Here is a 12,546-nt window from a genome sequence, read left to right on the forward strand (position 1 = left end):
CTGCAGGATGTGCTGGAAAAACAAGGCCAATAGGAGACAACCCCCCCCCCCCCTCTCTCTCTCTCTCTCAGTTTAAAGGACTGAAAGGATCTGATGTTAACATCTTGGTGCCTGACACCACAAGTGAAGTCCAAGCCTCAAAGGGTCAGACCTGTTCTGGTGGGAGAAGGGGGGACTCTGCACAACCTCAGGCAGCTGGTTTTCATGTTGTGGCTGATTGGTGTAAACAGCCCCAAATTATGATTTATCGTTATATAATGTGATCTTGACACTCCCACAAATCAAACAGAACATGGGGGCAAACTGGTGATCTTAACATGTTAAGTACTGAATCTAAAAATATGGAGTCAGTTGGAGAACCTGACTTCAGAGGAGAGCTTGGGCCCTGCTCATAGAGAGGAGGCATGGTGTTTAGTCTTGCTCTTGGATGAAAACATTGTCTCCTCCACTTTCAGGCATTTTTTTTAGTTTTTCAACTAAAAAAGCAAAAAGAAAGAAAAAACAATAAAGTCTAAAAGAGAAAATGTAGCATGGCTGTTTATATCATTTATATCCTGTTCAAAACAAAAGACTGTTTTCACTTCAAGTCCTGGTCTTTGGCGTTGACTTTGACACTTTGGGTCCTAAGAATTTACATAGCATAAATATGACAAAAGTAAATATGACAAAAAAACAATGATGCAAAACTAACAACTTTTGACCTCAAGATTAGGACTAAATCTAAACATAGTTTTGTCATTTGTCTTTGTCCTCTAGATTGACGCATACAGAAGTTTTCTGAACATGACCACCTTACCAGCAGGACCATATCATCTGTCTGTGCCTTTACCACTGAGGCACATCACTGCTGGAAATCGACATTACAGTATGCTTAAGGTTTGGGTAGGTTTAGGCAGACCATGGTTTGTGTTTGAAGTAGTGCTTAGTGAAGGTTAGGGGCCTTTCATTGTCATGGTTACAATAATAAAGTTGTTAATAAAGTTGGTTTGATGGTGGCCTCATAAAAGAAACCAACGCTGACTGTCTGTAGGAAAAAGGGCATAAACAGAGGTCACCTGACCCATCATCCACCCTGACCTCCTCTCTGGACTCTCTGGCCCAGCTTTTGTCTAACTACCATCTGATAGTAACTAACACATCCAACCCATTGAATCTGACTGTTTTCTAAAAACACTAAAAGTTGCATAAGTTCATTTCAAGCCACTTTGGGGCGCGAAAAAAAGTCAATGACGTCTTCAACAATGTTGAAGACAAAAGGAAAAGAATGAGGCTGATGATGATGTTAAAAAAGGCTTGAAGGTTCTGCTTGACAGATTTCATACTACAGGTACCCACTGTTTAAAAAAGTCAACATGGTGTACTGTGTTTCAGTGTGACAATCAATAACTGCTTCTGTCTTCATTCATAACGTGGCCCTTCATCAATTAACAACAAATACACATGCAGCTTCCAGGCATGAATTGTTCAAATGTTGGAATTGGAATTAGCATTTCTTATAATCCTGATCCTCAAACTATGTTAAGAACCTTAAGTGGGGAATCAGGCTGGTTAGTGCCTTTCAGCAGGAACGGTCACTGTGGGGCCCCCACTCTGTATTGATACATGCAAACACATGGGACAAAGGTCACTTAGAGGATCCAGAAACAATATATTTTTGACGGAAACCTTATCAAGATCTGTTGCTGTATCAGTATAGGAATAAATCACACATAATTATAGTTGTGATTATGATGTGTGTCTAAGTTCAGTGTTAAACTGGATTCAGTTTCAGTGTGTGCGCTGAAGCAGGAACACAGAGAAGCAGACCCAAATGCAGACTCAGGGGCAGGCCGATGTGGTGCAGTGCAGTACATTTTGATAAATCATAAAGAAACAAGCTTAAAGTGAGCTGGGTGGACGAGATGGACACAGAGTCCAGGGGACACCGACGACAGGAAAATACACACCAGGAAAACTACAGAGCACAAAAAGACAAATTGACACAAAGTGAGGGGAACACAGAGACCAGATACACAAGTGAAGGGAGGACAATGAGACACATATAAAAAATAATCATTTCAAAATAAAACAGGAAAATAATACAGGGTCCAGGCATGAAGTCAGTCAAGGGGCAGGTCGTGACAATGGTCCTGTTCAGACCTGGCATTAACATGAGTCTCTCGTGATCCCACAATAAATGGACTCTATGTTTTATAATTTAACATAGAGTTCATATACTGGAGATGAATTCAATTCAATTCAATCTTATTTATATAGCACCAAATCATAACAGAAGTTATCTCAAGGCACTTTCCATATAGAGCTGGTCTACACCGCACTCTTTATCATATTATCATATTAGATTTCATTGCCTAAAAAGTACAGTCGGACATTTTATGCTGTCAAGCAAGAAGATGGATTTTTATGAGCAGCCATCCATCTTCACCGGGTCAAAATTCTGAACAGCTGAACTGGAGGTTGATCTCATCCTAACAGGCGCTTTATGATTATGAGACACTAGGGAGTCGTATTCTAGTGTCATCATCACTGACCATGAGCGACTTTCTGTGAGTCCACAGTGAGCGTGTCTACCTCTCTTTGAACCAATCCAGGCAACAAATAAGATAAGTCAGTAAACAGTGTGTGTCGGGGGGGCTGCAGTGTGTTGCACTTTATAAGGTCCCATGGTCTCCGACCTTAAATCTGAACCTGTATTTTTAGCCTCACTTTTGGTTAAGACTAGCCTATAATAAATATTATATAAAGAACAGAAGCTGAGGTTCGGTGCTGTTTTTTCATGTATTTATGAGCATGACAAAGTCAACTGTGCAGTGCCCAATGCATCAAGGGTGTACTGAATGCATGTTTGCAAATTTGGTGGCTGGTCTGGTGCATATAGGCTGTGATCAGAAAGAGATACATTGTTATACACCATAGGCGGGTCTGTTAGAGGCAGAATTAACTTCTCAAAACTTAAGATTTTATTTCCATTTTTATGAAACATACAAAATGTGGCATAATAAGTGCCATAGGCCCCGGTCAACAAATAAAACAAGTAAACAAACAAACAAAAATTGAGGGGACATAAGAAATCAGTTTAAGTACATCCAAAGACAACAGTACTTCTTATAAAGAGAAGAGGGGGAGGGGAGCTTTTAAACCCTTTTAGCCCGGTGAACCTTTTCCCTTTAAAATAGTATTCTATCAGAGGCCACCGTATTTCCATACATTTGTTGTCATTACCCTTAAACCTGGTACTTAATCTTTCCATTGGGAAAACCCAGAAAATTTCCCCCTTTTTTTTCCTGAATCCAAGTAAATAATATACATTTCTTTGCCAAAAACAAAAAAGTTTGTTCAACAGTCCAGATTTTCTTGTACCCATAACTTTATTTTTAGGTGACAGCCCCAGCAGAAACTGGCCTGAATCTTTACAGAGCTTTTGTTTCAATATAGCACTAACTTATTTAGTAATACATGACCAGAACTTACAATGAACACTGCATTTCTCTAAATTTATTACTGGGAAACACACATCATCTTCATCGTAAACATTCTGGAGATCCTCCTCCCAGCATTTAGCTCTGCAGATTGTTCTATAGATATGAAATAAAACCTTTGTTCCTCTTGAAATTAATTATAAACTGTTCACGTGGTCCCAACAAGGTTTCACCTATACTGATATGAAGTTCGTGGCCATGAAGTGGCGAACCTGCAGGTATGTGAAGAAGTCCAAAAGTGTTTTGGATTTGTGAAAAGGACATCAGAACAGATCCCCTATGACTCTCACACCAGGAGCGAAATACCACACTCTTTACACAAAAATCTCTGTTATCCATGACTGGGGGCCTGTAAATTTATTCATGTCCCACCAAATCTTGACAGAGTTTTGAACTATGCGGTTATCCCAGCTTTTGAAATTTCTTTTCTTATTACTAGTGAGTTGTCCTCGTAAGCCAAAGGAGAGACATCCCCATGCTTCAATGGAATCTTCTCTTCCTCCCAAAAAGTTATGAACCCATTCATGGATAACTCTATTGTGGCAGGCCTAATTATACATTACAATATTGGGCAATGCCAGACCACCTCTACCTCTTGGTTGCTGTTGAAAAATCCCTTTCTATTTCTTTTACCAAAATTTTAGGAATGTAGACAGGCAACATTTGCATAGGTGAACAATGGCAACTGGACGCTACATCACAACAACACACCTGTGGCTCCACCCGCCCTACTTGCTGGAAGACGGTGCTTGACGTGCTTAAAGAACGGGGCTTCCAGGGAGAGTTCCAGGCGTGGGAGGAGTGCTAGGAGTGGTGTACTGCTGCACAAGGTGACTGAATCAGTCAGGGAAAGCCAAAGTTAAACCCGGGACTGTTTCTGCTTGTTACAGGTGCAGTTTCAGAGCTTTGATCGCACCTCAGATATTATATTATTCAATAAGGGAAAATGAAGTTAGTTGCCCCTTGTCTTTACTTGAGACAGACAAGATTAAAAAATGGATATGACTTCACCTCAAATCCTCTAACTACAACCTTCTAATTAAGAGTGATCAATAAATGAGACGGAGAGCGTGCTGGTATTTGTGTGTGTGAGTGTGTATAGGGGCAATTTGAGAGATTGAATATTTGTCTTGTAAGAATGTGATTTAAAGAGTCTTGGCTTTTGGAGCAGGCTCTTGCTGAGCTGCCTCACTCCTCATGGATAGAGTGTGTCTGGTCACCAAGTGGATGCTGACCTCAGCTAACATACAGCAACATGACACCAACATGACACCAACATAGACCCATCCATCCACCCTGACCTGTCTGTGTGGACTCTTTGTCCTCCCATAACAACGTCACCTGACGTCTTCATCACCTGACTTGGAGGCCCAATGTGGGGTTTTGATTGGTTATAAGACATATTTTCTCTCTCTTCTTTTCCTCCCATTGTCTACTCTCCTCCTCTCTTTCCTCCTGCTTCCCTTTCATCTGTTCTCATCTCATCTCCTTTCTTTCTTTTTCTCTTTACTCCCATTTTCTTTTCTATTTTTTTTTCCATATCTTCTTTCTATTTTCTCTCATACGCTTTCGCCACCTCTTCTTTTTTACTCTACTTTTCTTCTGTCCTCTTCTAAGTTCTTCTTTTGTCCCCTTCATCTGCATCTTCACCTCTCTTCTAAAAAGATGAATGGATGTTGTTTCTCTCTCTCAACCCTTTCTTGTTTCTTCTCACCTCCCTCCCTTTCTTCCTCTCCTCTTCTTTCATTTCCTCTTCTGTTCTTTTCATCTGCTCATCTCTCTTCTCTTTTTTCACCTTTATGTCTCCTCTCAGGTGTCGCCATGGTAACAGACAGTTTGATCTGACCGCTAATGTGGTGATAGATGAAAATTGACCCCGATAAAAAAAGGAGCTTTTCTATTTCACCTTTCTCTCTGTCTCCTCTCACCCCCCTACACACACACACACACACACACACACACACACAATTTGTTCTAAGCATCACAGTTACAAATACATTATTACATATTTTGTTTGTTGTGTATGATTGTGTTATTTTCCCAAAATATCAGCATATCTCACTTCACACCTCAAAAACATATGATTTTTTTTTATGTGTTAAGACTGGTTTGGAGGGTGTGTACACACAACTACAATTCCTGCTTTCAGTCTTTGTGTTTCGCTAGGCTAAACCTGCTCGGAATTACCTGTGTACTGGTCACAAGTGTCCAACTGTCCCTTTAAGACATGTTGGACTCCTCCATGACCTACAGCCACCCTCTATTTCCTTGGAGCGTGACTTAAACCTGCAGGGATTAGAATGACCTGCTGTACAATGGGAGAAAAACAACAAGGAAACTGCTTAACATTTCTGAACTGCTAATTAGGGTTAGGGACAGTGTGGAATTCTGCCCTTTGCTGTCTCAAAACACACTCAGACAGTATTCAGACTGCCTGGAATTCTCTCTTTTTAGCATTCATTTATGCTGTAGTGCCTTTTACTGCTTTTGGTATTTACGTTCATCATCATCAATTTTCATTTGGTATCAACTGGATATGAATATCTGATCATGTCTGTTCTTGTAATCTCAGATCAATGTGAGAAAGATCCCAACATGCAAAATCAGCAGGCGCTGTGTTTGACAAGACAAACATGGCAGCTTCCAAGTCAAGGGAAGAGACGAAGGATGGTCCCAAGACAATGGCCACAAGCTACTTTTCAACAGCCTTGTTCAGCATTACTTCCACTGTGAGAAGGTGCTGTCATGGCTACCAACACAGTCTCACTGCGAACTTGTCACACATTGGGTACAGCTTTAGCTTCATTTCTTGACGTGCAGAGTAGTCCAATAAACTTATATAGAACTCCCTCAGTGTTTGAAATTGATGCTATGAGGCCGTAGTCAAATGTTTGTCCGACAACACACGAGTCATGCAAAGGGCAGCCTGTTGTCTGCTGATGAACATGAGGCAAGACACCATTATAACAACAATGGAATAAATTTTCATGTCAAGAAGTTAAGCTAAAGGGGTACCAGAGGATGTGAGAGTTGGGAGTGACACTGTGTTGTGGCTACTCTTCTCTGTGTCCTGCATGTTGCAGCAGTTGTGAGTACAGAGTCGTCCTACCTGATAGAACCAATGGACAGAGCTGACAAAAATAAAAGCCAAGTTGTGACAAATTGTAGTTTTCCTATAAGCACTTTTCTCTTGCATTGTTCTTCTGCTCATATTTATCCACAGAGGAGTTTTAAAACACCAAAGGACCAAAGAGGGTGATGATAATATGCTATGCATGGTCTTCACATTATATCAGACATAGCGGTTTGTTATGCCTCTGCGCAGGCAATAGCCAAGGCCAGAGGCATTAAGTCTTCGGGTTGTCCGTCCATCCGTCCGTCTGGCCCGGACTCTTCTACGCGCATCTCAAGATCTCAAGAACACTTTGAGGTCTCTGTCAAATTTTGCACAAATGTTGACTGTGATTTATGGCAGATCTGAAAGGAGTTTACAGATCAGAGGTCAAAGGGCAAGGTCACTATGACCATATTTACGTTTTGCATGGTAATGCGATATCGGAAGAACCGTTTGAAGGATGTTCTTTAAAGTTTGCACAAATGTTCACTGTCACTCAAAGATGAAGTTGGAGGTCAAAGGTCAAAGATCAAGGTCTCTGTGACCTTATGTTCATTTACTGTCTGGATGGTCTTCAAACTTTGCACAAATGTTGACTGTGACTCAAAGATGAACTGATTAGAGTGTGGAGGTCAGAGGTCAAAGGTCAAGGTCGCAGTGAAATGTCGTGCTTCAGAATGTGTTATCTCTACAATGCTTTGAGCAATGTTCTTCAAACTTTGCACATATTATCACTGCTTGTCAAAGATGGAGTCAATATGTATTGGAGGTCGGAGGTCAAAGGTCAAGGCCACTGTGATCATGTGTAAGTTTTGCTTGTAAACACCCAACACTAACCTTCCCAAACATTACCATTATCACTACAAAACACCCATAACCTCTACCTCTACATCTGCCACAAACAGGCACCCAACCACAGGGAGGCATACCACCTCCATGCGGTACTTCTAGTTTAGCTTGATTCATCCTCTTGCATCTAATTTCTGAATTGAGTCTCTGATTGCCAGAGGTTACTTTTTCAATACATCAAAGACATCAAAATATTGTAAGGCAACTTATATATTTTTTTTATATAAAGTACATGAATAATGAACAAATTCATTAAAAATGTAGCCATTGCATCATTTGAGGAATCGTTCATATGTATGTGTATATTTCTATAAGGACATGCTGAGTGGAAGACAAAGCTATTAAACACCAGCTGAAAAGAAATTTATTGTCTGAATCAGCTCCCTGTTTGTACAAATCTCTACCATCACTACTTATTTTTTGCTCTATGGAGCGGTGGGTGAGTCCAGAGCTTATGATTCAGGCAGTTGGTCCAGCCAATCCCATAAGCCTCAGCTGTACTTTGTGTTCGGTGCTAATTGGCAAAGGTTAGCATGCTAACACACCAAATTAAGATGAGACCAAAGTAAACCTGCTGAACATCAGCATGTTACTGCACCTATATATGTCATATAAATATGATAAATATGATTAGAAATACACCTGAATACTAAACAAAAGCAGCTTTTTATTGGAGATTTGAACGCAAGAATACTGACAGTCTTTTATGGTCACACTGTGACAGCTACTTGCCAGAAACAGATCCAAACCAAATGATCTATCTGGCCTCTGACCAGTCTTTTTTGAGGCCTCTGCCAAGTCCCCCTGTGGTATTCCAAATTTGTGGACTGACCCTTTAATAAAGAAGGGAATTATGTAGAAGAGGAGAAGAGAGTGTAAGAAAAGTAAATGAGACAGTTTTTATTGTACTATATTTTTAGTTTTCTAATTGTAATTTTTTTTTCTTTGATGTTTAAAGTTAATGTGATATTTGCTTTGAGCAGACAGTGAGATTCTGTTGCTGAGATGTTGATACTGATGTTGATGTGAGGTGACGAAGTTCAAGCTATTTGTGCTGCCTGATCCTCTGAATAGTGGCTAGAGGAAAGATTAGGAAATAGAAAGAAATCTCATTAGTGGCCAGATTTGCCACTAATTCCCATACACATTTCCCATAAAATCCTCTTTTGTCAGTCCAGCCTTTGGTACCTCATGGTGTTCCCACTAGAGGCCTGGATGAGGGACTGTTAAGGACACCCGAAATTCCCCTAGCAGGAGATCACTTCGCTTCACAGCGGTGAATAATATATCTGATAACTGCTCTGGATTTAGTTTGAACCAATCAGCTAAAAGCCATGATCTTTGGTCAGTTCAGTACTGATCTGGTAAACGTGTGCATGACTGATTTCTTTCCATCTAAAGCCATTTTATCACAATCCTCGCTCATCCAGCAATACAGCAATGTAAAGACTGATGGAGGGCAGGCTGCGTCTGCAGACTGTATATTAGTCAAATGAAAGACACAATGGAGGCTGTTTGCCAAAGTATTGTTTCTCTGTGTAACTCTTGCTCAGCAACGTGAGCTTTTGCCTTGACTTTAAGCAGCTTTTCTCGAAATAGTTTAATTATGGCTCAGCATTTGCATAACAATGAACAATGAACAGGTAGTAATGTGAGTAGGAACTGAAATGGTCAGGTAGATTGTCTCAGGTATGCAGGTTTTTTACAGTTAGACCCTGAGTTAAGGCTCTTACTTGTCCTATCACAAACTCCTGTATTGAATAATAAACATATTTGATCAACTGATGGATCAGATGGTCTTTCTGTGTGTCTGGCTAGATTTACTCCATTCACCCACTGAGTGTAAACAAAAAGAGCTTGTACCTGTGATTATTTCAGAGTCAGAAAAAGGAAGTAAAGGTTAAAGATTGAATAAAGTAAACTAAGTTCAATTATCTTTAATCAGTAAATGTTGTAAACACTGTAAAACAGCCTAAACTATATGTTCTATATGGTGTCAGTGAGTTTGAGAACTTTACCATTATAATCAAGACCTGTGGGATTGACAAACACATATCCGTATGACATTAAACTTTTCATTCTCTTGCACTTCTGTTCGCCGTCTCAGCAGGTTAGTTTCTTACAATCTCAGCAATATACAATGGAATCCCTCTCTTCCAGTTTCTGTTGAGTGGTTTAGACAGAGAGTCTTCTACAGACTTAGCATTTCACCCATTGTCAGAGTCATGATGGACAAAAGCGTCAAAACCGATGTAGCTGAAGCACAGATGCCATCTCTTTTATTCCGCACATACTTCTTTCTTGTCAAAACCTGGTGTTTACATTACCCATAATGCAACTTCATCACAGACACAGTTCTACCAGAGATTGGGATGCGTTATGCCAGCAGCAGCTATATCATGTTGGGCTGTTGAGGCTCTGACACTAAGATGTTGATGATGCAACATTATTAATGCAGGTCAATTGTTGGAGAATCTCCACAAGCAAAGACACTTTTACAACCAAGCATCCTTCCATGCTTTTCGCTTATATCGAGAAACATTTTTCATCAGTAATCAGTTGTCAAAATGCTTTAATGCAGCTGATACATTAAGATATTTAATAAAGCAAGGCCTTCAAAACAGAACAATATAAAAAAAGAATAGTGCTATGTGAGCTGGCTGGAGAATGTCCACTACATCAAATATATGGCTTTGGAATTAGCAGTCATATTTCTTTTTTATGGATGCTGATGATGAGTTGGTGTGGTGGCGTCCCAAGGACACCTGGAAAACTATGGTGGACTATCCATCACTCATCTCAAGTACCTCCTAACAGCCAGCATATAAACTTAGTGGAAACCCTGTCCCCAGTATTGGCTGGTCATTAACTGGTGTAGGACGGAGCGTTGGCACTCATCCTGCCGCCCCCTAGCCCCTACCCCACACCGCCGCCCCATCTGTAACTTCACATGATTACCTCATTTAAACCATAAAACCAGCAGCTCATAAAGCTGACATGGACTACGCACTGCTGACTCTCTCTTCTCTCGTCTAAACTGGGAGACACACAAAAAAAGCCATTGTTGATGTGGCATCATTCGCCTTTATGTATAGTCAAAGATGCTTTGGAATACTAGTCTTTTCTTTTCTTGAAGAGTGTAGCTTATTATTCCTTCCATCTGAAACTAGCCCTCCCAAGAAGAATGACAGCATCACTCATTTCAGCCACAACATCTGTTTACTCTGAAGTGAGAGCACTCTCTAGAGGCCGTAGGAATTATGACGGCTACCAAGGAAGAAGTCAGGCGATGTTTTCAATGGAGGGACAAAGAGTCCACAAAGACAGGAGGTCAGGGTGGGTCAGGAGACCTCTGTTTGTTTCCTGTTTCCAGTCTATGTTGGTTTCTTTTATGTGGGACCACCATCATTCCAACCTTAACAACCTCTTGAAGCATCAAGCTTGCGATAAATGCTTCTGCTTAACACATCTAAGTCTTCTGAGAACTAAGTTTCCATGTGGTCCTGCTGATCGGGGTCAGGTCAGAAAACACTGACCTGACAAGATGTGAAGCAGTGCAAATTGTTGGCTGCCACAATGTCCACCACTGGGTGTCTCATAAAGTTAGAAATGTTAATCGCCTGCCCCGTGCTAATGTGACTCACCTGTTGCCAATTAACCTCAGTGAATTTTAGACTGTCTCTTTGTCAGTTTGTCCGTGGTTGTGGCCCAGTTTGAACCTGTTGTTGTCTTCCTTGATCTTCATGTTTCTTGTGGACTTACCTCCATTGACTCCAAGGGAGAGTTCCTTAGTTTTCCTTTGAATTTGTGTTTCCAGTGGGGTTTTTTTTCTCCTCTGTGGATGATTTTTAGATGCATGAGTTCTTGTTTCCTGGTCATGGACTAAATGCCAGTGATTTTTTTCTATTATCACTAACCGTCCATCTAGTGGTGTCTGCATTTGGGTCCTCTCCCTTGTGTGCCTGGCCACAGCTGCCATTATGACAAAAGTTGTTTTTGGTATACTTTGGAGTTTTTATTTTTAACAACTCAGTCCCAAAGTATTGCACTTTGCTACTTTCAAGTCATGTCCAGAACAGAGTCAGAACAAAAGTCACATGAAAACGTTCTGATGAACTGTGTGAAAATGGAACTGAAGAGTCACCAAAACAGAAGCTTCTACATTTAAAGAAAATCATAGCAATTTCAATACAAAACCCTTAAAAAAATGATAAAGAATATGAATTCTGTGCTTTAAGATGGCTTATGTGACGTGGATCTGTGAGACTCTGCTAGGTTTTTCTTGAATTCTCAGTCCCACTGGGAGCTCAGGAGCATGACATCACTGGTTGGCAGCAGTGGCTGTTCTTACCTAATCTGCCCTTCTGTCTGACTTCACTGCCAGACATACACCATACACACAATGCTGCTTAATTGATGGCATCACTTAAAAGCTTCGGTCCACTGAAGTTGGCATCTAGTTTAATATCCTAAGTGCCCTGGCCCGTCTCACGAAGTCCCAGAGGTGCCATACCCAGAGATTCAGTCAATACAGGCTGATGGACGTCTCTCTGCTTAACCTCTGTGTCCAAATATATTAGACGGAGAATCTGGGACTTCCTCTTTCTGCAAGGTGTGTGTGTCTGAGAGAGTTGACATGAGAGTTGACAAAGAGACATGACCCACCTTAGGTTCCAAATCCGGGACAAAAAATGAAATGGTTGCTTTCCAACCCAATATCAAGTGTGCTACAGTGGGGGTGGGTGGCCGTCCCACAGCAGTCTGGAACAGTGCAGTTAGGATGAACACAAGTTGTTCATCAAATAAGAGCCTGATGAGAAGGCATTTCTACAATTATCATTTAGATTAATTTTGAAAAGGATTTCAGATGATATCATCAACATCAGTTCAACGCTGTAACTTAAAAACTGTGGCGTCATCTCTCCCTATGCTCTACACAGCAGAAATTCAAGCCATTCATTGCCACCGGCAGTGAACAAATGAAACAGCATCTAATAATACGGAGAGAGATCACCCTCCAACTGCAACACTGCAGAATCACTGCTGAATCTGAAAGTTACAACGTTTTAATATGAATCTCTAAACAAGACTTATCCATTTCAT

The 12,546-nt window shown here is 40.7% G+C and overlaps 1 protein-coding gene across 1 annotated transcript in view; it reads right to left on the bottom strand.

Moving 5' to 3' along the window:
* Nucleotides 1-12,546, bottom strand: part of LOC121193016 — a 293,109-nt gene that overhangs the window by 142,664 nt on the left and 137,899 nt on the right. The gene's annotated exons all lie outside the window — the stretch shown is intronic.

The sequence above is a fragment of the Toxotes jaculatrix genome, chromosome 14 (genome assembly GCF_017976425.1).
Source record: "Toxotes jaculatrix isolate fToxJac2 chromosome 14, fToxJac2.pri, whole genome shotgun sequence".
NCBI classification, from domain to species: Eukaryota; Metazoa; Chordata; class Actinopteri; family Toxotidae; genus Toxotes; species Toxotes jaculatrix.